At 36.8% G+C, this 27,649-nt stretch overlaps 1 protein-coding gene and 1 long non-coding RNA gene across 9 annotated transcripts in view; one reads left to right on the top strand and one right to left on the bottom strand.

Moving 5' to 3' along the window:
• Positions 1 to 27,649, top strand: part of hppy (MAP4K3-like protein hppy) — a 60,710-nt gene that overhangs the window by 10,455 nt on the left and 22,606 nt on the right. The window lies entirely within an intron of this gene.
• Positions 19,576 to 20,109, bottom strand: LOC137577985 (uncharacterized). Its single transcript, XR_011032522.1, has 3 exons — positions 19,987 to 20,109; positions 19,792 to 19,921; positions 19,576 to 19,715 (listed from the first exon to the last, which is right to left on the bottom strand). It is a non-coding gene; the product is annotated as an uncharacterized lncRNA (long non-coding RNA).

Genomic DNA, 27,649 nt, shown 5'->3' with positions numbered 1-27,649 from the left:
GTAAGGATAGAGTTACCAAAAAAGTTGCAAGGGTATACAAACTTTGACGCGGTCGAAGTTAGCCCCGGCCCTCTGGTTTTCCATTTCCTTTGCCCCATTTCCTCATTTGACATTTTTTCCTTTTGAATATTGAGCAGCAGCAAGTAGAAATTTTCTTATACTGAAGGTTATATTGGATATTAGCTAGATCAAGGAGGAAGTAAGGAATTTGCTGTAAAACTTTAGTTTAAGCCCTTCAAAACAAGAGAGTGAGAAAGAAAGAAGTTGCTGTGGCTTAGTACAAAAGTTTTGGCAAAAAATATATTTAAATCCAGTTGAGAATTTCTATTCGATTCGTTATGAAATATTTTCATCTACAAACCAATTAGAAACCACAGTAGAAAAGCAACTTATAACTCTGCCAAATAAGCCAGGCTTAAAAGTGCGAGTGGGTAGACAGGTAGAGAGGGGCACGTGCTGTTGTTACCAGAAAAGAAGACGAAAAACAATGATTAACCTTAAAGTAATTTGCATAAACTGTGAAATATCTGCAGGCCTCTTGTAAACATTTTTTTTTTACTTTTTCTGTTGTTTTTGTTGGTATATTTTTGTTCTTGCTCTCCCACACCACTGCATAATTAATGAGCAAAAGAGACAGCTATATACTATGTGTAGGCGTTGGAAAAAGAACTGGGTCGAAACACAGAGAGATTGAAGAACGGGATTCGAGTGGGGACAACCGCAAAACACTAAACTGACTTTAATTGAGGGAGACATGATGGAATTATTAAAATTATGATGACAAGAGGCAAGTTCCCCCAAAGGGAAAAAACAGTAAGGGAGTGAGAGAGAAGAGGCAGAGACGCAAAAAAGCGTGACGAAAATTTTTCTTTTCGAAAAAGACACCAAAATACAATTAAATGATATAATTGTGCTTGAAGTAAAATTTGAGAACACACAAAACTTCTTAACCGAAGTTCTTAATAAACTGAACTATTTCCACATGCACACACTCACGTGTAGCAAAAGCAATTAGCTAATGGAGTTTTCTGTGCTAAAACGATAAAAACACATAAAAGAGAAGACCAACTGTTTCGATATAAAAGTTAAAGAAAAGGCTTTTGCCTGGTACAATTTTTGTTGTGTCATCCTTCTTAGGAGGAAAAAAATGCTCACCAAATGCTTTTCTTTATACACACACAACAAAAACACTTGAACATTTGTAGTCTAATGAAAGCCATCAAAGAAGTCTTAATTAAGCTTAAGCCCAATGATAATCTATTAATTTAGCAAACACCTGCATTCCAACAAGAAGAAGAAGAATTCGAAGACATGGCCAAGCTTAAATATAGCTATACATTTAAAAGCAGAAGCTGTTAAATTAAGTCTATCCAGCTTATCTACACTGACTCAGCAAAACAATCAAATGCAAGAGAATGTTAAATAAATATTCGAAATTAATCTACTCCAGATTATTGAGAATTGCATGGGAAATGCATGAGAAATGAATTGCTAAATTAGTCTGAAAAGTGTCGAAACTTTTCTCATGGACTTCAGTGCAGTGGAGTGGCCTCAGCGAGGGGAGATGTTAAGGTTAAGTTGCTATAGTCAACGAGTGAAATTTCGACCTAGATTCAAGACTACCCAAAACAAGCCAATATATTTAAAGAAGGACAACTTACACATATTAGTTGAGGAGTGTAATAAATTTGACAAAAAATGGCTGACAAAATTTTTCCATAAATCGATAAATAATATAGTATCTAAGATCTCACTTTGATTCGCTCAAAACTAGAAAAATATTTGTCACTGTCAATTGAATTTTCAAAAGTTTTATATTCATATCTTGAACAGTTTTTAAATAGATCCAAACTGAAAAATGTTAAATCTCAGTTATTCCCAATCTCGACCAACTAAATTTTGTCCTTGCCCAAGCAATTTCTTTGAAAAGCTTTAAAATTACTAAACCAACTAACTAAAGCACAAGGCAAGTATAAAAATGCAACTTTCATTAAGTTCAAAATGTAAATTGAACAAAACAAATTTTCCACACACAAAAAATTAATATCAGCGAAACTGGGAAATGATTTATTTAATTCTTACAGTCCTACATAAAGCCTATAAACTCTATACTCTGGGCTTTCAAAATAAAATTTATGGCTTCTTTGTAGGGCTTATGAATAATAATACAACAGTTTTATAACCATATTAAGTCTCCACATGTCTCCAATTAATATTTATTCATCGCATACATAAGAAAAATTCTCTTCTCCCGTTCCTTCTTTTCGCTTTTTATTATTAACCATTAAAGAAGAGCTAAAATAAAGACAAACAACAACAATAATAATAATAGGAAAAAGCAAAGGAACGAACAAAAAAAGTAATACCAGAAGTTATATGAAAATGTGAAAAATATGATAAAGAAATGAAGAGGAAAAACCAAAGAAGAAGAAGAATAAGAAGATGTAGTACAAGACAAAGTCCCCTCAACAACAATGGACACAAAAGGCAGAAATCGGCAGCAAATAGCAACAACAACAATGGACCAAAGTCAAATAAAAAGTCTTTTAGCAACGCTTTTGCCTTCTTGTTCTAATAATTTATGTGCCATTGTCTATGGCTCCACCTCAACCAGCCTGCCCCCCTCCCGAACTCCTACATTGCTTGGTTTTCCCCCCCTTTTTCCAACTCAAGTTGAATGTACGGTTAAAGTTTGCTTCATTAGCGAGTGAGTAAGGAAGAGAAAGACAGAAAGAAAGAAAATTCTCACACACTGCTTTTGCCACCTTTTTTTCCACTGTAAATGACCTTGAGCACAGGCCAGAAAGAAAAGCAAAAAAAAATAAAGACAAATGTGTGAACTGAACACTTTAGACTACTTTGCTTCTCTCACGTTTCACCCCGCCGCCTGCTTCGAATTTGAAGAGCAAAATGATGATGAAGCATAGCTCAAGCCTCTCTTGGTGTCTCCCTCTCTTTCCTTCTTTCCATCTCATTCTGTCTGCATATATCTTGTCGCGTTTTTCTCGCCTGCTACTGATTTATGTCCCTCAGCTTGGGGAAATTGCTCTGTTGGAAAAATGTTTCCAAAACATTACGTAAATTTAATGCAAAATGCAACTTCGGTAACGAAACAAAATGGAAAAAACAACAACCAACTGACCAATATTTCACAAACAATGCCAGAATGTGGGCAGCGCATTTGGCGGAAGTTGCAACAAATTCTTCCATTTTTTCCCCCCTTTTTTTCCTTTTTCTCTTTTTTTTTTTTTTTTTTTTTTGGAAGAGAATTTTCATCAAACGGCCGGCAGGCTGAAACAAACAAGGCAACCGCAGCGCAGAAACCACAGAGCCACAGAGTGAGAATGGAGAATGAGCTGCTGCTATGCCAGAAGTTTCGACGAGCCGTTCCCTTAGAGCAGAAAGTAGATCCTTCAATTATGCAATTTTCTAGTTTTTACTGAAGCACCGGACTAGACAAGACCAAGCCTCACTTCAGGTGTGTGGTTGGGTGATAGGAGGGTGGTGGCATATTTGGTTTTCCAACTTGCAGTTATGATTCCAGTTCATTGATATGTATGCTGCTGGTGTTTCCCTTCTATTCTGCCTGCAGTTGAAAAGCTTTTGATTAGGTTCTTTGTCATCACAAAGCAGCGACTGTTCCTTTGGGAGTTTCCTTAGAGATGAGCTCATATTTACCAAAACAATGCACAAGCCAGTGAACAGTAGTAATTGTTAGATATCTATCTTTAATACATATCGATGCGACTCTCTGCTTTCATAATTTTCCACAAGGGAAAAGACTTATAGTTGAAAAATGTTTTGTTAGTTACAAAATTCCTGGGGAAAGGCAACGTAAGGTAAATGTTTCATTAAAGAAATTCAATTCCTATATGGTTTTTCTTTTCTAAATATACTATAATAGAGCCTTTACTTGGAGTGTTTCCGTTTTTAGGGACAACCCGCTCAAAAAGCCTATTCAATCGAGATATTAGGCAGGGCATACAAAAATACTTATAAAGCTCTTTCGATTGATGTATCTCTTGTTCTAACCAGTCCCAGAAATACTCTAAATATAAAACTTTTACAAATCTTATGGGTTTTATGCCTTTCTCTAATATTTTCACTTTAATAACGTTCATATATGGACATCCTTAATGATGTTCAGGTGAATTAATGCTGAGGTTATTGAACTTTCTTGCCATTTCACCTTAATACGACATTGCCATCTCTATGGCTTATTGTGCCTATTTCGCCCTGTCATTTCCATTTTGAGTGCTTCACAATGGGTTTTCCCTGGATAAGGTTGTCCCTACTTCCTGTGCAATTTCGGTAATAACAAAAAAAAAAATAAATAATTCTAGGTTTTCTATTGAAATTGTTGTTATTGTGATTTTGCCTCAATCTTGAATCTTAATCTCATATATATACGACACACATACACACACACACACAGAGAGAGAGAAAGGGGCCCACAAGCACCTAGCGAATCTAATAAGCTGCAGAAAATCCTTACCTGACTTCCCCTTTCATCGACGACTCCTTCTCTTGTGTGTCGCGTGTCTGGCAAATCAATTTCCTCTTATCGTTGGGTTTTTTTTGCTTTCGATTCTGGTTGAAACATATTTGAAATGTGAAATAATTGCCTCCCCCTGACCAATTTGTGTAGGAGGTGGTGAAAAGAGAGATAGAGGGGAAAAGAAACATTAATTTCAACACGCTAATGGATCGATATATGCAAATTGTTTTGGAACACCCAATTGTTGACTAGTTATGAATGGTCCCTTCGCCCTTTCCCCTCACACACACATACACACACACACATTTTACTCTCAGCTTGTTATTAATTTTGAAGTGACGCTAAAAGCAAACAATAAAATTCTCTGTCTTATGTAGCATCATTTGCTCTACTTGTTTGTGTGTTGCTCTTTGGCAAATTTATACAAATGGAAATGAGGGAAATTCGATGGGGGAAAAGACTAAAAGACTAGAAATTCCAAATGGCGCCTAAGATTTTTAGCTGTAGCTCTCTTTATGGAAATCAAAGTGTACATATACCCCCAAAAACTGTGTGATAAATGCTAGGCAAATAGTTTTTTGGGCAGAAAACTTTTAGCTATAGAGTAGCACTAAGTAAATGAAAAGTTTTCCCGGAAGGAAAGGGAAAAAGAGACTTTGTCTCTAACCTTAAATTATGACCGGGAGACAGGAATTTTTCAATGAATTTATAGCCAAAAGGTTCTCCCTCACTCCTCCACGACTGCCTTCTCTCTCTCTCTCTCTCTCTCCCTTTTTCTCCCTCTGCCCCACGGACTTAAAACGCAATAACCGTTAAGAATGTTACACTCCTCCCCCCTTTGGGTTTTTTTTTTTGCTTTTTCTGTATTTCGTTAACCAAGCTTTTGGCTTTGGCTAAGCTGACTTTGGTTAGGGCACGTTGGCCAAATGGTCACGTTTTCATTCCACGGAGGGAGCAGAAAGAGCGGTGGGAGGGGTGTCAGATACTATGAGAAGCGTTGCTCACTTTGAATATGATTAATGAAAAAAGTACAAGTATGGAGAAGGAAAAAGACTCAGACAAAGTGCGAGAGAAAAGGGAGTGAGGGAGAAGGTTACAAGTGATATCGCCATGACATTCGACAGGTGTAATGCCAACTCAGCGCTAAAAAAGAATACGTTTGAGGAAAATATGTATTGACATTTGTATGTATGTAAGAATGAATTCCACACGAGTATGAACGTGTGTGTGTGTAAGAGTTGAAAAGCGTATGTTAAGGTGGACAGGCAACACATTGAATACTAATGTTAGAGATGACAGCCCTCAAACAACTGACACACGATCAGATCAAAATGAGGGTGAGATCATAGAACTTTATAGTTGTAACCACTTGGTGTGGTGGTGGAAAAATTTATTGCAATATTAAACGCTTATATGACAAACTCTATTGATTTGTGACAACCACATCAATTTAAATAAGGTTTATCTAACGTTTGTCAATAGTTTTGACACTTTTCAAACTTGTTTGTCCCCGCTAGTTTCCATCTTTTTAATGGTACAATCAGATCAATCTTTTAGTTCATTTGTTAAAGATTAGAAGTAGTTGAAGAAATTCTTTTAAAAAGTAGTCAAAATTTAGTTTTATTTTACACAACGATCTCAGATTTTTCTATAAACATACGTATAAATCTATTATTGCTCTACTTTAATCGATAAACACTATCAATATGCTTATATATGCTCATATTATAGCTTTCTACTGCGTAGTTCGGAGAATGAAACCCGTCTCATAACACCACATTTACATTTAATCTATATTGATTACAATTTCTATATGTATATATTATTTTTCAGCTATTTCTAAGCTAAAATATAATGTAAATGGCCTTGGCCTGTTTTCGACTTAATCGTTAACTAATTAGACGAACGTTAGATAGCATTAATTATGTAAAAAAGAATATCGCCCATATTGATCGTATTACATGGCCATCTCTATAACAACATACTAACTAGACAGAAGGGGGGTGAGAAGAAAGGTCTTAACATTGATGTTATCCAAGCGGAATATGGTTGTCATGGCTATAGGCTAAGCCGCAAGCTTTGAAAGTGGGCCACCAATGTTCCATCTATACCGACATACTCCTACACATTCTCCAGCACACAAGTAGATATTCATATACATATATGTACTTGACGATAATGGGCCGCCACATTAGCTACCGTCAAATGTTATCGCCTTGGCATATTAAAACCAGAGACATGGAGCGAGAGAGAGAGGAGAGACTTTAACCATTCATTCAGTCACCCATTCATTCAACTTGGAGTAAAGTGGCATATACATCAAACACGGAAATTAGCATATGATGAGAATAATGATCATCATCATCATCATCATCATCTTGATGATGACGATGTTGTTTTTGTTGACAAAACACAACGTTTGCCTTTTGTACTTATAAGCTGAGCTGAGAACCAGACATGGAGATGCTTTAATTGAGTTGCCATTGCATGCTGACATACGTGGCGTATACGCAATTTAAGCTTTTTTGTTTTTACATATTTTCGTGCTAATTGTTCACAAGACTTAAGCTTCAATTGTTCTTGTTTATTGAATAAATTCTTAGAGCCTTGATTCCTGACCCAACCTAACGTGACCTGACTTCCGACCCGATTTTCTATCAATGCATGAAAGTTGTGTCTGCTGCTGTAACTAACCATGTGTATAAGCTATCTAAATATACATACATACATATACATATATATAAAATGTATTGTATTTATCTAGATGTAGGTCGCCCAACACACACACTCACACACACACATGCAGAAAGAAAAATACGCAAGCGGATGGGATTTGTTGTTCACCTGGACAAAAGCTTTTAGGTAAAACACAAAAAAAAAGCCTATATAGATACTCGAAAAAATGGATAGAGATAGTAGTAGCTAGATATGGAGGGCAACAAAACAAAACAAAAAAAAAATACATAAGAAATTAAAAGCAAAATCCTGAAATGCATTTGCTAAAACCAGTCGCATGACACACGCACGGGGAATGGGATGAGGATGGGAATGGGTTGGGCTACGTAGATGGTTCAGCTTATTCTGCGTGACAAACTTCGTTGTGTGCATTTTACTGTAAAAAGGCATTTGAAAATTGTCTGCTCTCTGTGAGAGAGTGGGGGTGTGTATGTCTGTGGTATATGTGGACAAGGACCTTTCACCTTTTTGCGTGCAATTTGCCCTAGGCCAAGTGGCATCCACCTAATACCCCCCGCAACTAAGCACTGACATAGACATATAGACTAATGTCTCATATTTGTCCCCCTCTTGGTGCTTTCTCCTCCCACGTACAAAGACTTCCACCTTTTTTTTTTTGTCGTCCTCTCTTGTCAAGTGTCGAGGAAAAACACGAGAGGCCAGCAACCAACCAGAAATAAAATTGAATACGTTTCTACCTATTTAATACTCTAACAAAAGGCACACAAACCTTTTGTTACTACGGCAGCTTTATGTTAAGTTATGCAATTTCCATTTATTTATTATTATTAAATATTTATGAATAAGTTCTATTTGTGTGGAATTTGTGAAAAGTTTTTAACAAATATTAAATAAGAGATGTATTGTGGCAAAGTTGATTTCAACTTTTCCCTTTTTGGGTGACAATTATTGGCATATTGGTTTATTGTTGCCTGCTAAATAAGGATGTGATTCCCAATTGACTCCATTACCGTCCAGTAGGTTAAAAGGCTATTGGAAAACATGTAGATGTTAGGGCTGAGCAAGGTCTGACTCGTTATTTTGCAATATTTATTGTTCTCTTCTTTTTCTCGATATACACATTGATTGAAGCAAGTAATCTAACAAGCACTAAATCATTGACTTTTCAACAGGGTAAAAATGCTTCCCCCAACCATGATATCTAGCCTCTTCGACAGATTCTGAAACAACTTTACATTAGGAAAGCCGCAAATGTTTTCCAGTTAGTCTCAATTTCACTAACAACTGCAAAAATTAACTTGAATTTGGTTTATCTGTCTAAACATTTTATTTTGCAATCAAATCTTCACCACATTTCAATGGAATTGCTGGAGACACTTGTGATTCTAAGCACTGAAATAGATGCAAGTAAACTTTCTTTTGAATGCTGATTATGTTTCATCTAAGATCAATGACTTAGTTAAATAATTTAATAATATTATGAGATTTAAAATAAAATTAGCTTTTCCGCAGTTATAGTCCTTTAAATGCTTTATAAAAGACTAAAATTAAAGTTAACTGTTAAATCTAGTTAATATCTTTTAAAACCTTATCTTTTGTGCCTGCTTTCCATTTAAAAGTTAAGTTTTTCACGCTTTGAGAGTCGTCCTGATGTTAAGATAATATGATAAGGTCCTTTAGGTACTAATTCATTCCGAAGGGTATAAAACATTTCACTTTGTATCCTCTATTTTCTGGTTAACCCTTTGGTGTAAATATTTGCAGGCAGTCAAGTTGTTAATATTTTCGACAACAAGCAGCAGTCGTCCAAAAATGGTAGGTGGAACTACCCACCCAAAAAAACCCAGAAAAACATTCCCTCTCCCCCTCTGCCAATGTACCACACCTTTATCGGTCCTATTTTGGAGCTGGAACTTTTCAATTTGCTGGGCGGTGTTCTCTCTGTCAGATTCCAGGCAGCTGCGAGGGAGTGAACCAACACTTTGTTAACTAAACTGAAAGTAATTAAAGTATTTCGTTCAGGTCAATGCTTGGTTTTTTTTTTTTTTTTTTTTTAGGGAGGCAGCAGCTGCTGCAAATGATATTCAATTTGTAGAAAACGTTGTAGGGAAAATCGAACTACTAGGCTAGACAGAAAATACGAAAAATAAAAAAACAGAAACAGAGTAAAGTAAAAAGTAAAGGAAGAGAGAATAGATATAATATGCATAAAGCCAATGAGGCTAAACAAGCTCAAGGAAAAACTTTCATTTTGTGGGTGTGGGTAGAGTAGATGGACAAAACTTTTTTGCTCGAAATTTGTTTTTGGTCAATTTTAGTTTGAGCACCGAGAGGCTGGCTAGGCCAAGCCGGCCAATGAATGCAATTTGGTTAAGTGTACGGGCCAGTTAAGGGTATCAACTGGATGGAGAAGTTGTGTGCAGAAGTAGGAGATGATGATAGATGAAGCTTCCTTTCCCGATCAGGAGTAGAGAACTGGGATTAGTTTTTGCTAATTGAATTGTATGTTCCTGGGTGACGAGCCAAAGTAGAAAATGGAGCACAAAATCTATGGGGCTACAAAATGCCAGACAGTTACGGATACATACATATGTTCTGGATTATGTTGACTACATCCTTCAATCTGCTCCTCTCTCACTCTTGAACATTCTGGATGTGTGTTTCTGTGTATGTGTGTGTGTGCTTTGGTCTTACATTTTTGATGCCTTGACATAACAATTTTCGGGACTAGAAGCTGGTGGGATACGTTATGCGTGCAGGGCAAGGCTCCCCCTGCACACACTAATCGTTTATTTACGAAACGTAACCGGAAGGAAGGCCAAGCTTTCCTCGTTCGTTGGTTCGTTCGTCCCTGATGCCAATTAATAAAACATAAACTCAATTAGTTTAAAAGGCTCCCCAAAAAAAAAAAAAGTTAGAAAAAAGGCAAAACCGTTCGAATTACGTTGACAAATTGCACAAAAGCAAAAAAAAAATAAAACGGAGACGAAACAAAAAAAGTCAAAGAGATGAAAGAAAAAAAATTTTCAATTAAAGACTTGACTTGCCACGTATTTCGTTGCTCTTTCTTTGAGAACTCATTAGGGGCAAATTTTTCGATGTTGCCTTTTACCTACATTTTCGGGTTGCTGCAGTTTCCCATTTCCGTTGTAATTTGGCTTACAATTAGAGGTCGCAAAGAAGAAATTTTGAAAAACCATAAATGAAAGAAAACTTGCTTAAGACGAGAGTAGAGAAAAATCTTTAAGTAATATTGAAACTGAAATATAATAAGTAAAAATAGCCGTTTTCTACTGTGAATCATTTCGCATTTCAAGTTTGCTCTAATTGCTTAAAATGTTTCGTGTTTATGCTGAAATTAACTTGTAAAAATGTGCAGCATACATTACAGAGCAAAACAGACGGCCAGAGGATGGCAGACAGTTAGTCATTCAGTTGATTCGGTCTCAGAGGTGAAAGAGCAGCCAAGAGCAAAAGCTAGTCCCAGGGCCACTCTCAAGTTGATTGCATTTTGAGCAAAAAAAAAAAAAAAAGTTCGCCAGGTCTCTTTCTCTCTCTCTCAGTCTCATTTCTCGCTTGCTAAAAGTTTCTAACGAATTTGAAATTAATTTTAATTAAATTTTAACTTTCTAATTGAGGAGGAAGCAAAAAAATAAATAAAGTTTTGATTGATGTGAAAAAAAAAGGGAATTTTAATTGCCCCCGCGGATAGTCAGTCTATTTGTTGGCTCGTAAATCAAACCAAATAGCAAATTGCAGCAATAAGTAGAAAATTGAAAATCAATAAAACTAAACTAAAGCCACAAACTAGAAAAGGCAAAAAAAAAAAGTAAAACAAAGAACGAAGATGGAAAGGGAAATTAATAAAGAGGCCAGGCCAGGACATAAAATGGGAACAGGACACGGACATGGACTAGGCCCAGGAAAGTAATTTTGCACGTCAGACCAACAGCACAACAATGAGAGGAAGAAAAAGAGAAAGACAAAGATAGAGAGAGAGAGGGAAAACACTTGCCAGAGATGGGGCACAACGTTGGGGCAAATCAGGTAAAGTAGCGGAACTGTGTGCGCTGCTGCTCCACTTACAGATGCCCCACTTCATCCTCTTCATTCCATCTCACCTGATTTTCGGTAGGAGGGAGGGCTTCTGCTTTTGACAGAGTCTTTAAGGAGAAAGTATTTTAAAACTGATTGCTACTGACTCCGTCAACTCCACCCTCCATCTATCCTCTGATGAACTTGCTTCAATCTCACCAAATGTGACAAACAACAACCAAAACAGGGCAAGGTGGTAGCAACACTTTATCTTTGACTTTTTCATGGAAACTTTTCCCATGGAGGGTATCCTTGTTGTTGTATTTGTTTTTTCCCAATTTCTTTTGTTTTGACTTTTACACTAAAAAAACTGAGCGTTGTGTGTGTGAGATTGTGGTTTTTACTGTAATTAAGTAAGACAGTTAAACGCTTTTGACCACGCCCCGAAATTTCGCAAAACACTTTTCCGCCTTTCGTTTTCCTTTCCCTCTTTGCCACCTCTAAATTCTAACCATTTTTGCGTAGTTTTTCTCGCTATTTGAACGCAAAACTTTGTTTTTGCCACTCACTTTATTCATTCATTCAATTCGTATCAGGCCACAATGGCCGCATAGTTACCACACACACACACACAGACACACCCCATATAAACACACAATCTCCCACACACTTACTTTATATATTTTTGGCAATTTTATTCCCTTGCATATGTATAAATGGTTTCAAAATTGTGGTTAGATAAGATAATTTAAAGTTTTTAAGTGGTTTAAGTGGTGCCCTTTAGGGACGATCGATCGGTATTAGTTGGTGTACTCGTGTTTGTGTGTGTGCGTGTGTTTCTGGCTTTGGCAAGAAGTTTATTTTTTGCCTAATCAAGCAAAAATTTCTGCAAAAATTTTTCCCAAAGCTTATATAAACAAAATGCTTAAAAAAAAACTAATTTCCATCAATTAATTTTCTCTCTCGTGTCTTTACAGGTAAGCAATCGACAAAAAGAAAAAAAAACATCAAAGTGAATCTTCATCCGCCCTGTTGGCTGCCTACAAAGTTTCATCTCTGTGTGAGTAAAGTCAGAGCAAAATTTTTAATTACTAGCTGCTCGATTTCCAAAAGGGGGGGAAGCAGGAAGGGGGAGTGGCCAAATCATCTGATATTGAAACCTAGAAATTGGGGGAAACGCTGGCAAGTCGGCGACGGAGGAAGCAGCTTAATTAAATTGCAATTTAGCCGCCAGCAGCAGCCAGAGCAAAGTCAGCAGGAAACTGGCAACTGGACAATGACAATGTCATCAGACTGCAGCAGCAGCGGCTAAGGGAATTGAGGATAAAGAGGAAGTTCATGACGCTTGGGGCCTAACACGACGGACCAGACGCCAGACCCCCCCCTAGATTCCCTAGATCCAACTATTCTCGTTCGTGCGCAAATGACAAAAACAAAAAAACTACTAAAAGTGCCCAAAAAAAAAGGAACAACAACAAGATGAAGAGGAAGCGTGAAAATTCATTATTTTCCCTAAAGGGAACTGCACTTGAATTGCATTGCATTCAATGGGAAATTCAAGCAACAATGTTGTAAATCATAAAGCAAAAAAGGAAAAACTCTGCTGGTCTCTCAGTTTTAAGAGCTTAAAATCAAAAAAAAAAAACCTCTTGTCGACAACTAATTTTCACTCGTTTGCTTTTGTTGTTCATCTTCTTCTACTCATCCAAGTTGTTGAGACGCGTTTTATCGCTTTCAATCGTTGTAAAAGAAAAGAGGAAAAATAATTAGAATATTGGCTCAATTGCTTTGCTGTGTGTGTGTCTGTGTGTGTGTGTGTGTTCCCGATTGATGCTGCTGACCTCATCATCATCAGCAGCATCATCTTGAAGAAAAATGGGAATAAGTATGATAAGATGCGAGTGAGATGAGCCATAAAGAAATCGCTGCCCCTTCCCCAACCATACGATAAATCGAAATTGAGAGTAGTGCAGAAAGATAAGAGAAATCAGTTTTATGGTTCTAATTGAATTGGTTGAAGAAACGAGAGAAGAAAATGGAGTTAAATATTTTACTTTCGTCTCCCTCTCTCTCTCTCTCTTTTTTCTCAACTTAACTCCGTTTTAACCACCGACCTAGAGAGAATCCTTTCTATATAATTCATAATGTTTGCTCATTGCGAAATCCTTTTCTTCTTTTGTCCTGTGTGTCGGTGTGAAAAACCAATAAAACGCGTGCCACATAAATTCTTACACAGCGAAAAGACAAGAACAAATTTTCGTTTGCTTGCGTGAGCTTTAAATATTATAGCATGCTTTTTGGCGTTCGTGCGCGAAAATCTGCGAGAGATAGAGGGAAAGAGAGAGTAAAGAGCAAAGGGCTAAAGGCAAATGTGCCTGTCAGGAGGACAGAAAAAGAGATGGAGGAGGAGAGGGAGTCGGAAATCAGGCAGGAACGTAGCAAAGGAGAAGCGAGCTACTTCAATATTTACGTAATAAAAAATTCAATTTAGCGAAAGTTTAAAAAACATCAATGCGGATGTCTCTCGAATGTCGAAGGATATCGGGGAATTGAACCGGCAGAAGGAGCTGGAGAAGGAGCATCTGCAATAGCCGGAGCAGCTGCAACTGCGATGCTACTAATGCTACACCTCCGCCGAGATGAGAACCCACATCAATTTCATTCCCCCGGCTCAATAAATTCGATTTGCAAGAGCTCCTCCATAGCTATAGGAAGGCATCTTCCAATTCCACCCACTTGGCCACCTACTACTTCTACCTATTTCTACTGCCAAAGAGGAAGTTTCTTTCTTTACCCATCGATTATTGTTGCATAGTTTCTGCATTTTCTCTTTTCTTTTCCGCCCATCCACTAAGTCCTGCTCCTCTTTGATTCCTACGATGGCTTCCATCTTCTTAGCTTGGTGCTTGTTCAATTTTCAGCTTGAAATGTAAAGAGTAAACTACGCAAAATTTGAAACTGATTGCGCTTGAGGCAAAATACTAAGCTACACGTTGAGAAAAAAAAAAGAAAAAAGAATTTTGGGGCAGGAATGCAATACAAATATTAAAAGGAAATTCTTTCGTTCCCTTCTCCCTACGGCAAAGAACAAAAAACTGGCAAAAATACATTTTCATCCATAACTGAACAATTTAAATTGATTTATTATGAATAGAATTAAGTTATTGTAAAAAGGATAATAGAGAGATAAAGAATATAGAAAGTAGTAGTCATTGGAAATTGACTACTTAATGAAAATTTCTTTCAATAATTTCAACGAATGTTGGGATTATTTTTATGCATTACTATTAAAAATTAATAGAATAGTTAATAGTTAAACAAGTTTTATTTACAACAAATATATATATATATTTTTTTATTTTTATCCAAAATGAATCGATAATGACAATATATTGAGTCTAGTCGATATTTTTGGTACTTTATACTGATAAATAAATAAGTTTCTATTCACTTACTTAAAATTTGGTCTTCATCAAAACTCTTAAAGTTAAAAAATGTTTGAAATTATTATACATCACTAAAAGTTATTTAACTAATTCTCTTACACATTTTTTGTTAGCTTTATCTTTCTTGTAGTCTCTCATTTCATTTCGTTTCCATAACATTTGCCTGCTTTTCTTGTTTTTCTTATACACACATATTCCTATTTTTTTTATGTCTCTTTCTATCTTCTTACTTTGCTTCTTTGTTGCTATTATTGGTTTCTTTTATCTACATTTCTACTGTGTTTCTATTCTCCTTAGGCAATTTGTGTCTTATTTCACATGGTTTTTTTCTGACTTTATTGCCTTTTTGCGTTAACACTTTCTCGTTTTCTTTGTTCATCATGTGTTTCGTTTTTTGTTTTCTTTGTTCTCTGATTTATTCGTTTTATTTCTCTCAGTGTAGAATGTCACAACGTCCAAACCACTTTGATGGAGATTTTTGCTCTTTTTGTTTTTTTTTTTTGTCTTCGTCATCATCTATTTGCTTGAAACAGTTTCGATGTGGCTTAGTTCTCGCTTCGAGCCAATTCCAAGAACTAATACTCACTCTACCCTATTCATTGCCTTAAATCCTCCCTAAAGCACACCCCTTAAATTGGCCTAGGTCATTCACTGCGTATGCGTGATGCTAGGCAAGGCAATTGTTGCCCCCCTCATCGTTATCAGTCATAGACTACTGACATCTTATGACTATATGTGGTTTTTCTTTGGTATGTGTGTGTGTGTATGTGTTTGTGTAGGTACTTATTATTGATAAGTCACTTCTGATTATGACCCTGAGTTGAGCTGACGATTGATGTGATTACAACACGTACAAATTGGTCACAAACCTTGCCAATAAAATTTAGATAGATCTCTGCGAAATGAGCTCAATGAAGTGTTGCCGGTTACCCTATCTCACTCTGCTCCCCGTCTCAGATGATATTTTGTCGATTGGTCGGCTGTAAATAAATTAAATTTCCGTCTTCGTTGTTCGCCACCGTCAGGTGGTGTCGGTGGTGGTGCAACCTACTGGACCAAGGTAGAGCCGTCAGCTTTTCTTGCTTCTTCTTCATTTCTGTTGTTTTTCATGAATATTTCATGGACCTTGACTACTCGGCTACTCGGGCTTTCTGCACTTTGCTTTATTAGCTGGAAATTTATGGCGTATTTTTCGCCATTTCCCGTGCGGCGGCAATTGCATTGAAGTCACTTCGTTCCTTCCGTTCCTTGCCCCTTGGCAGCAGCTGCTGAAAATTGCTTATCAATTTATGCAACGGAGGTGATAAATTTCTACTCCATGTTGCTTGTTTATTATTATGGATGGGTCGCGGGTCGACACCGTTGTCGTGATACATAATATTGTGGGCGTGGTAAAAAAAACAGTAAGGTTATAAACAAAAAGTAACAGCTGCTTCTACTGCATCCCAATGCTTCGGTTTGACCCATTTTCTGTTCACATTTAGCTGCCCCAGGATAGTTTTGTTGTTGCTGTTGTTTCGAGGCTATTTTTATAGCTGACCACATAGAGAGAGAGCAATCCCCATCCCGTTGTTGTGTGTATTGTGGGTCGCACGGCCAATTCCCCCATCTATTTTCAGATTTTTGCTCACTTATTTCTATTGTCGAATATATAGGAGAGCGTGAAAAAATGTGCCTAGGCACGTCATTTGGTCAGATAGACAGACAGTTAGACAGACGGAATGAAACGATAAGAAAATTAATGACCAGAATATTAAACTCAAGTGTAGACAACAATGAAATGCTTTAGAAGCAAAATGCTAGGAAAAAAAAGAAAATTATTAAAGAAAACAAAGAAATCCTTCATAGAAAATCCTTGAGATTACAAGTGACCTTGAAGAGAAGCAGCTATCGCCCACGGTCTTCAGAACTTGGAGCTGTTGTTGTGGTTGTTCTTTTGCTACATAGTTTAATATGCATGGGAAAAACATAATTTAATTTGCATGATTAGCCTAAGGGACACACACCTGAACGCCACTCACACACGCATACGCATCTACGCCTGTCTTAGCAGGTAAATCCTCAGCCTAGTTTTGCAATGGGTGGGGGGGATGAAGGAAGAAAACTAAGACATATCGTATACACATATATTTTTGCGTGTTTTAGCTAGGGATTTTGGGTCAAGTCATTGTTGTCCCTTGTTAGCTTAATTTGCCGTCTAATTGAAGTTGGACACGGACAACACGCGCTCAATTTCCATTCTCATACCTTCCACCTAATTTCTTCATCTCTATGTCTTCCTCTTCATTCTAGGGGGAGAGTCCTGGCAAATGGCCCATGAGAAAGGTTAAATCCTAAAGGAATGTTAAGATGATAATGCAAGAGATTTTACTGAAGGAAATTGCTTTTCGGGTCTACAAATGTGCATCCCAATCGGAAAAGTCTCATCCTATCTCTCTCTCTCTCACTCTCTTTTGGGGGTGTCTTGTTTGCCATCAAATGAATTTTCAATAAGGCAAAAAGTTTTCCCTTACTTTGAAGGAAAGAGTTAAGTGAAGAAAATTTATCTGTATCTATTCTGTTGGGCTGGCTGACTGGCCTTTGCTCTGTTTGCCATGGTCTCTGGTCCATCTGTATTTCGTTTATGTCTTACAATTGGAGGAGCTTTCATAGCAAATCGGTTGTTGTTTTGCTTAAACAACAAATTCCATGTTGAGCGTATTTGAAAATAAACAATTTAAACATGTTCTCCTCTTTTCCCTTTCGCTGGCTCCCTCTCTTCATCCTCGACCTTTGTATTTATCTTTCTTTAACAACATATTTGCTTAGTTTAGCCTTCAATATTATTGTTTAGATTGAAAATAATAATTTCACAAGAATTTTCCTTGTAGCATTTTCATTTTGCTGTTCGATCGATTGATTTTGCTTTGCCTAATCATTCGTGGCGAGGGTGGTTTCGAAAGTTTTTCGAGTTTTTGTTGACGATGTATTAAGGGCCATAATTACTATTTAGAATGTTATTTTGTTTAAAGATCTGGTAAGATTTTTCTCTATAATGTGGATTTTATAGAGTTAGCACTAAAAATTCTCCAATTGGGCCCCCAAAATCCATATTCTCTTTTCTCTTTTTAGCCAACAGGCCCTTGAAAATAATTAGTTTTCTGAACAGAATGATTTGTAGAAAACACGAAAACGAAAAAATTTGTATATCATGCTTCTAGAATTAACTTTAAGTATAATTTGAAACTGAAATATGTAATAAAAAAAAAATCATTTAGCATTTTGCACTTATGTTCACTCGCTTACACAACTGACGGAAGGATGTTGCCTAAAAGCAGCAGCAGCAGCAGTAAAAGTGGCAGGAACAGACGGGAGAGGTGGCTGAGCACCCGTCACAACTTTAATTCATGCAACAACACTTAAAAATCTTTGTCACGCGTAGCGAAATTTTCCTGCTGCTTTTACTCCTGCTGCTTCAGTCTGTCTATCTTCTTACTACTTTATAATGCTTGCCTGCCTGAGGTGTCACACCAAGTAGGGACGAAGGACGAAGAAGGGCACTCGACCAAAAGCAAATTAGTTTAACAACAGCATCATGCAAACTGTGTGTGCTCAGGTGTGTGTGTGTGTGTGTGTGCGGGTGTGCGAAAGTGTGTAAGGAAGAACTTTATGTGATGACTGACTTAATGAGGTTGGGCGTTGTGTTGGGCTTAGGTCTAGAATGGGTTTTCTTCTCATGCATTTATGCAACGTTGAGTTGAAAGGTGACTGAACACACAGGCCACCACATGAGAGAGGGAGGGATTGGCAGAGTGGGAACGATCTCTCGAGCGGCTGTTGGCCTGACCCGAACATCACAAAACCTCTTCACCCTTTTTTTCATTTCATACAAATTAAGTTCGTTGTTGGTCCTAAATATTTTTTTTATTGCCGTTTGACCAGAGAGAACACACACATATGAACATCTACATACCAATGTATATGTATATTTTGACAGGTTTTTTTTTCGCCAAATTGTCAAGGTTATAGCAAGGACTATTTGGGTGAAGGTTAGGCCACACACAACTCCTTCATCATCATCACCATCGTTGTCCTCATTTTGTTGGTTACTGTCAATGCATAATGTGTTTTTTTGGTTACTTTTTTTTTCTGGTTAAAGTAGCTCATGCATAAACCAAGTTCGTTAAAAATTTAGTTGGCCCCTTGTGGAAAGAGAAAAAGAGTCAAAATGAGGAGGAGGCTGGGCGATAAACTTTTTTTACACTGATAACTAACGGCAGGTGCAAGTGGGCGTAAAAAGGCAAAAGCTTATGCCCATTCTCCAACTACTATACAACATATCTATGACCATATCGTAGTCAGTACGTGATTTGCTTGTATTATGTTAGATCATAATGAAGATGATGAGAGCTAGCTCATCTCTCTCAGCCTGTCTCAACCTTTTTCTCTCTCTCTCTCTATTTATCTCGTTCTATACTTGTTCCTTTTGCGACCTTCACCTGGTGCCGTTGCTGCTGCTGTTGCTACTGCTTGCTGAAAGCCAATAAAACTTTTTCCATTCTCTATTAGTCAGGTTAAAGCACATTTGCATTTCGGGCCTAATTTAAATTTAAATGATATTGTATGGTTTGCTAGGCAAGTCAAGTCAAGGCAAACATTGTCAAGACAACAATTAACATTAACAACAAACAAATAACAATTACAAAATACACATACATACATATACAGTACTTATACTTGTTAGTTGCATTAAATATAGGGAAAATTTATTCAGCCCATATAAATTAGTAGGAAAACTAAAAAGATTAAGTTATTTTTAGGCCTACTTAAAACTTTATATCTTATAGTTGTTTGAATTTCATACTATTCTTGGACTTTTGGACGACTGCAGTTCAGTACATTTTCAGCAACAAATCAGCTATGTTTGCTTAGGCACACTAAGAAATTGTTTGTTTAGTTGAGGTAAACATTTTATCCATTTATATATATTTAAATATATTTTGATTCGCCCTTTAGGCTTCAACAGAGCCCTCAGCTTCCAATTGAGCCTTGCGGCTTGGCTGAGAAAAATAAAAAATTATAATTATATAGAAAGTTTATACCAAGAATTAGTTTATTTAAGCTTAGAAAACTTACCTTCGGATGCATTAGAATGAAAGGCAATTTAGCGCACAGTTCACCACCCAAGGCACTCAAAAATAGTTTCAACTTAACCGCATAGGACACAATTATGCCAAAGGCACCATGAGCATCTTGGCTGGCAATACTAGGAAAGAGATTAGAGTCGAAATAATAAATTTTCTAGTTCATAGTTTAATTCTTAACACTCACAGTGTAGTTGAGGCCAGTGCCGTGTCCTTGCGTTCGATATCACCCTCTACAGCAATGCCAGCCCGATCGCAATTGAAACTTCAACCCGGATTCAAGGGACATACCTCACTGGTCTCCATGAAGGCAATTGTATTCCGGAATTGTCCATTTTGGAAGAGTACCACATTTATTGGATATATATATATTCTTTAAAATAAACATTAAACACGTAACAACATGATATTCAATAGTTGGGACTTTGTATTTATTAAAAAGTTTTCAAACAAGAATAAAATGTTCATCTTTGTGACCAAAAATATAAAAGACAATCGGAATTAAAGTAAATGCTTTTATTGACAATTTTTCGTAAATTACAATAATTAAGCCATTTCTTTAGGAAATTTGGGCCGTTGAACGCTTTAAAATTGACCAAAATGTATCCAATTCGAAATCGTCACATTTTTGCCATAAGTAGACTATTTCTTTCACAATCTGTGTGATGGATATTGGTTAGAACTAGCACATTACCGAATAAAATTAAGTAAATGTATCTACTCTATATGTCTGTCCCTTAAATGGCAGCCTCTGCGCTTTAGTTTAGTTTATTAAAATTGATGAGGCAAGCTAACAAAATGAAATTCAAACGCTAATTTTGAACCTGTTGACCGCTGAATGAAAGACACTCAAAGCACTATAACAAAAAGGGGGAGATAGGCAGAGGGAGAGAGCGAGAGAGAGACGCCCACACAGAAATTAGCCCAAAGCAACATAGACAACGATGACGATGCGGCAACTAAATGATGTGCAAAAAAAAAAAAAAAAAAAAAGAAATAAGAGAGAGAGAGAGAAAATTAAAAACAAATAGTAAGAGAAGTAGCTAGCACAAAAGTAGCTCAAAAGAAGCGGAAAACGCTTACGGTGGTCACTCAGCAGCAGCAACTAGAAAAGGAGGGCCAGACAGGGCGCAGGAGGAAAGGTTAGATACGGGGTACGGCATGAAACCCCGTTTTAAGTAGCTGTAAAGCCCTTTTTTTTATTTTTTTGTATGTTTCAACTGGAGCAGACCAAGCTCAGAAAGTGATGCCCCATGTGACACATAAATACTAAATACTAAATATGTACAAAACCGTAAATGGGCTTGAGCTAAAAGAAAGAGAAAAAGAAATGAAACGAAAAAAAGTAACGATTAATAAATATAAACGTGGACAAAGTAAACTAGACAAAGGGTGAGAGACAGAGAGGGTCGCAGGTGTCAAAGTAGAGCAGCAGGCCAAAACGGATTTTGAAGGACTTGTGCACCGAAAATTCCCCCAGCAGTTTTTAGCTCTAAAACTTTTATCTGCAATTGAAAAACTCTTAATGTGAGGCTGCACTGCTTGCAGTGATAGAGGTTTAGCAATTATAACTAAATTCCCTCATTTCCTTTGTTACAACTAACATAAAGATACCCTTTAATAACGTGATGTGTGGCTTAAGACTAACTAATTTCTATGGCTAATAACTTTGGTTCCACTTGCTATAATTCAGTTTGAAAATCATCCCAAATGCCAGTTTTTGGGCGAGATTAGCAGTTGTTTAAACCCAGGACTAACGTAGGAGAAAGAAAAACTAATATTTCATTCGAATAAATAAAAACATTAATGTATTTTGCAGTCCTCGGTAGATGAGTTGTCTAAGTGACCCAGTCATTTGGGCAACTGAACAACGAGGACCCGGGTTCGACTCCAGGCAAGTGTATGGATGTAGTTTTCGTCTAAGCCGAAGGCCTTAGTTGCCAGTGCTTGTAAAATATAGTTAGGTGATAGTGTACAACTATGTATATCCTATACTTATAATAATAATAATAATAATTAATGTATTTTCTTTTAAATCTTCTTTCCACATGATGGAAAAGTGCTCAACTGTAGGATTAATAGTTTCATAGGTTCTTTTTAAAGTCTCCAATTTATAATCTTTGCTATATCCAACTCATTTAATTAAATTTAATTGACTTAATAAATTCGCAAGTTGATTGCTATGCCTAATGTATTCAGTTCTATATCTCTGCTCTCATCTAAACCAAAGTTTGGCAGAAATTACTTTATTTTTGGTTTCATAATGAACTTTTTTCCTTACATCCTTTACTTCTTCAGAATGTTAATATATATTCTCATTTATAACCTATGTCCTACAGGGTATTCATATATAAGCACACACATGTGAGTTGGTAATGACCCCGCGATGAGTTCAAAGCACCCCTTGTTGTCTGGCTCAGTCAGTCTCTCAGTTCCGCTGACTCTCTCTGTGACTCTGTTTTGTCCTGGGCCACTGGCCTCCCTTTGCTGGCTCCCCTTCCGACTGGACTCTCATTTCCGTTTGATGCTTTTGTATTCCGTCTTTGTTGTCTCTGTCTGCGTTGGCTTAAAGCTCCATCGCCCTTTGACAACTTTTTATTTAACTCGTTTTATCGAAGCGCCGCGTTCAAGTGCACGCTCATTATGAAAATTATCAAGGCACGCAGTAGGAGGTAGGGAGGAAGGCACTTTCCATGTGGATAATGCGGTGCCTGTCTCCATTTTGCTTCTCTGTCGTTTTCAGCCATTTCTTTTTCTGTTGCTTCCTTTAGTTATTATTCGGCGAATGTTTATTATCGAGTGTCAGCGATAAAAAATGTTCATCTTCTCTTTTTGTATTTATTAATTTTAATTGCTTAACGGTGTGGAAATAATAAAATTTCACACACACACACAACCCGCATAACTCAGAACCCATTCACTTACTCCTTCACACACATTCACAGAGATTCGCAATCTCTGTGTGTGTAATTAACGGTAAAATAGACATAATTATAGTTCAGGGGCATTTCCGAATTTGCTGTTATCTCTTAATTATTGAAATTTTTGCCCAAGGTTCAACAAAGTTCATTTGCAATGCCAAATAAAAAGAAAAACAGGGATGAAGTATGGAATGGGGGTAGAGGAGTTGCCTGTGATAACAAACGATTTCCATTATCATTGAGTGGGGGGGGTCAACCCATCCCCCTCTTTCGCTATCCTCACACCATTTCTCTCTCTCTAACTTTGTACACGAATAAACAATTTGAAAAGCTGACATAATGCCCGCATTAACTGAAAAACAAAAAAAAAAAAGCGACAGCGAAAAATGGCAAATATTTGTTGTGGAAAATATGCACACGCACACACACACACACAAATACAGACCACACTCAACACTCTTAACAAGACCAACAACAACAAAAAAGTGAACAATAATAAAAATTGAAACGAAACAAAACCGAAATAAACCAGACAGAATAAATGACAACAAAACATTTTCTTTTTTTTTTTCGAGCTTTGACAAATTCTGTTCTCCGTGCCTCTTTTGAGTGGGCGTGGCCTGATATATTAAATTGACAATGACAAAAACATTTTGGTTTTTCATTTTACTTTGGTTTCAGGTCTCCCGCTATGTTGCCCCTCTCTCTCTCTCTCTCTCTCTCTCTTTCTCTTTCTGTGTTTCTGTACCCACATTTATTTGCAATTCATCAATGCAAAATTTTGGCTTTTCCATACCATTCGCAATGTTGTTTGTGTTGGGATAGGCAAAGGAAAATGTGGGAAATGAGGGAAAATGAAATAAGGAAATTGACAAAAGAGAAAACTAAATATAAATAATGCAGTAGAATTGAGCAGACTCTTTGAAAATATGTATGTAGGAATTTATGTCGTTCAGCAGGTGGTAGAGGTCATTCACCCAAGTAGTTTTTGCATAAATTTTCATTATAAACTTTTCCATTTTCTTTAAGATATTTTGATATTTAGTTGAATAGATTTTTATGCAAATTATACGAAATTCACAATTTTTCTTTTTTGTTTAAAACTTCAATCGTGTACATTACGTAAGATTAGTCCTTCATGGAGAATATATGTATATGTATTATTCAATAGTTTTGATAATCAAGACCCAGCGGACAGCTCTTTGCTTTATTTCTGTCATTTAAAACCTTTTTCGATCTTTTCTCAAATGTCTAAAAATTTATGTACCGCGTACATTTTAAATGGCATTTCGTTTGGGTTCATATTATAGTTGATTACAATTTGATTACAATATTCTCTAATGTGCGATGTCAATATTGCATATATTGATTGGTCATTTTGATTGATTATCGCACATTTCCATCCATCCATCCATCTATCGATTCAACCATTGAAGCATACGCATTGTCCATTAGCCTTTTATCTGTGAGTGTCTCAGTGACAAATTTGATAAATTTCCTGCGCATCAACAGACATCCTTACACACCCACCCACCCAACCACCTATTCCCTGCATTTACCACATGGTCGTCTGTCTAAGAGTACGCAGCAAGAAAAAGAAGAAGAAAAAAAAAATGCTAAACGAGCTGCCAAACTCTACGTTGTCTTGGCAATGACCCAGACCCCCAATTGCTTGACTGTCTCACTCACGATGATCTGATGGGGCACCACTTGAATGCGCCAAATGCTTTTGTTTTTTTTTTTTTTTTGGTGACTCGTGCCAGTCAACGATAAAATTAATAATAAAAGAAAAGAAGAGACAAGGCCATATCTGCTCTTCTTCTCCCCCCGTGCCGATGTTCGTTTTCTGTGTGAAAAATTGCTTGAAAATTGCGAGCTCATCAATGAACGGAAGAGACTCGATTTGGATTTCTCAAGTGGGATAATATGAATACTTGAGATATACTTTATGACCCAGTCACATCGAAATTGGCTTTTGCCATCGATTCGCGTTTTGTTGTAATTCGATGTTCACCCAGCAAACGAACCTTTTGCATTTAAATGTCACTGCAAATTGAATTAAGGTTTTACACTGAACGAAATGGAAATAAAAAAACAGAAAAATAATAATTCAACAGAATTCAGAATCAGCAATGCGTGTGAAATTCTGTAAAATGAAATTAAGCTGTCTGTATGATGTGTCCTGTCGAAGCAATTAGCATAACAATAAAGGACTGAAAATTGTGTTTAACCCGTGAAATGCATTATGGATATAGCACAACATCAACAACAACAAGCAAAACGCTAGCAACAATAGCAATAAAAAATGGTGTGGAAAAAATGCGAAAAAAGCCACAATATCTTGTCCATAAATGGAGAGAGAGAGGGGAGAGTTATACAGATGGAATGTAAGAGAGAAGTAATGCCAAGAGTTCTCTTCTCTTTTGCTTACTTCGTTTTCCTGTTGTTGTTTACTCATGCAGATATGCATGAAGTTGTGCATACGTGGATACATATGTCGGAAATTGTAATGATTATATAACACATTTATGAGCACACACATATACACGTAGGAAGCGGTATATTCCATGCCACGCCCACTTATGCCTTGTTCTTTTTGCAACGGCATTTCATTAATTGTTCAAAATATGTACATAAATACATAGCATACATTACAGCGCACATATTTTTTGGTTAATGAAATTTTCATATATGTATATTTTTAATACTCTCAAAAATGAGTTATTTGTCAATTGATTGGAAACTTGCAATGACAAAAAGAGATACACACACATTCTTTTCATTTAGAAAGTGTAGAATGGGTTCTTAATCTGTATTCAATTAAGTCATTGAAGTTATCTGTCTTAATCGAAGCTTAACCTGGTTGAGGAATTCTTAGTATTCTTGTCCCATAGACTAATTAAATTAGTATATGCAAATATTAAGCATATACTTAAATCGAATTATAAAATGTTTATCTATAATTTATCTATCATCTCTCTCTTTCAAACACAAATTGCGATAAATTGCCAATTTCTCAAATTTTTAAGGTAGAAATTAGTGTTCGAGTGCAAATCATAATGATAATAACTCAGGTTTTATTTGCAAATGCTTTTTAACTAGTTTGATTTTGTCATTCTTATCTTAATCTTTCACAAACGTACTTAAATTTCATTCTGTAGCTCAAAAATTATCTTATCAATAGGCCTGTATATTAAGTCGTTTCACATTAGATGATACGATTTATTAGAAAATACATAAAGTTTATTTTATTATTGTGTCCTTTGACTACGATAACTTGCAAACATTTCAATTTTACATCTAAGTTACTGAAGATTATTGCTATGTGACTTAGGAGCACTTGGCAAGGGCATATAGAAATTCGTTGCATTTGTTATACATTTTATTTTCGAGAATGTTTTTCTCATTAATGGCTTTTTAATTTATTTGCTGCTTAATGGCCGTGATTTTAATACATTTTTAATTAAAATCAACATACTAAGAACAGAAGAAAGCCAACAAAATGTCAACAACAATAACAACAACAAGGCAAAGGAGAAGTCGACAAAGCTGAAGTGAGGGGAATATAAATCAATTGGACTCTTGAAATTGAAACCGAAAATAAGTCATTAAAAGTTTTCGTTGTCAGTCTGACTCCTGGCACTGGCTCTGGCCCTAGCTTCAGGGCTGACTTTATGCAATTGCATTTGGAATAGGAAACTTAGCAATAACTTTGAGCCGGTTGTTGCACAACAAAGACACGGAGAGATATAGAGAGAGTGAGTGAGAAACTGAGCGAGAGAGACTTTTAGTTGACGTTGGCACAGCTCATTATAAATTTTGTTGATGCTGCATATCTCAGGGCCAAAAAGGATGTGCTGTGCTCGCTTCCTGCCAGGCACCATCAGCAGCAGTAGCAGCATCTTTTTTTATTTGTGCTTACAACAGCAGGAGCAGGATAACAGGAGTCATTCTCTTATCCCCCCATCAGCATTTCATTTTCATCTTGTTGTTGCCCAGGCCACAGGGAACTTGTCGGAAAAATCACGCATAATTTATTTACCCCAGTACAAGAAAAGCCTTGACAAGTCAACTGTGGACGACGACTAAGCAAGATGAAAAAGAAGCAACCAAAATGCAGCTGTTGTGAAGGAGGAGGCAGAGGAGCCACCGACTTGTAATGGAAACCCGATTGAAGCGCATCGCCGTAATATAAATCGCTTTATCTTCATTAAGGCAAGCAAGAGAAGATATCATTGCAGGAGGGGGAAAAAAAAAACACACCTACACACACAAACACAGGTGAAGCCAGCCTGCTACCGCATTGAATAATAAATGCAACAAAAAAATAAAAATAAAAGCTAAAGGAAAAAAAAAAAGAAAAACTGAAATTGAAGCAGCAGGCGAGAAGGATAAGATGCGAAAAACGAGCGGAGATGCTGTAAAGTACATGACGCAGGGATAAATGGTAGAATCATGTACACGTACATACACAACCCACACACACCTCAAGGATAAACACACACACACACAGAGAAGCAACCAACCGAACCACCAACGAACGAAAGAACCGAGTGGATACATTCATTGTTGTCATAGCGTGTGGGCGGCCAGGACAATGAGAAAGAGAGAGAGAGAGGGGAAGAGTTTGCTTTTGGCCCACTGCATTTTGCAGACCTTCAAGGCTGTTGTAAGGCAACTCAAATAAAAATGAGAAGGATATAGCCACCACACTCCCTTCCTATCTCGCTCTTCCTTTGACTCTTTATTGCAGCTTCTCTGAAGTGGAAAGCCGCTGCTTCACGTGGCCCTTAAATGGAAACCAATGGTCAAAAGATGGGCGAAAGGAAAGTTGCAGCAGATTTTATGACCAAACATTCGAAACATCAAATTGCATTTAAAGGTAATGATGATCGCTGGCCATAAAGAGTACTGTAGAATAGAAGAGGG

This window comes from Drosophila tropicalis, unplaced genomic scaffold, assembly GCF_018151085.1.
Source record: "Drosophila tropicalis isolate 14030-0801.00 unplaced genomic scaffold, ASM1815108v1 contig_593, whole genome shotgun sequence".
NCBI lineage: Eukaryota > Metazoa > Arthropoda > Insecta > Diptera > Drosophilidae > Drosophila > Drosophila tropicalis.
This window is presented reverse-complemented; position numbering and strand designations above follow the sequence as displayed.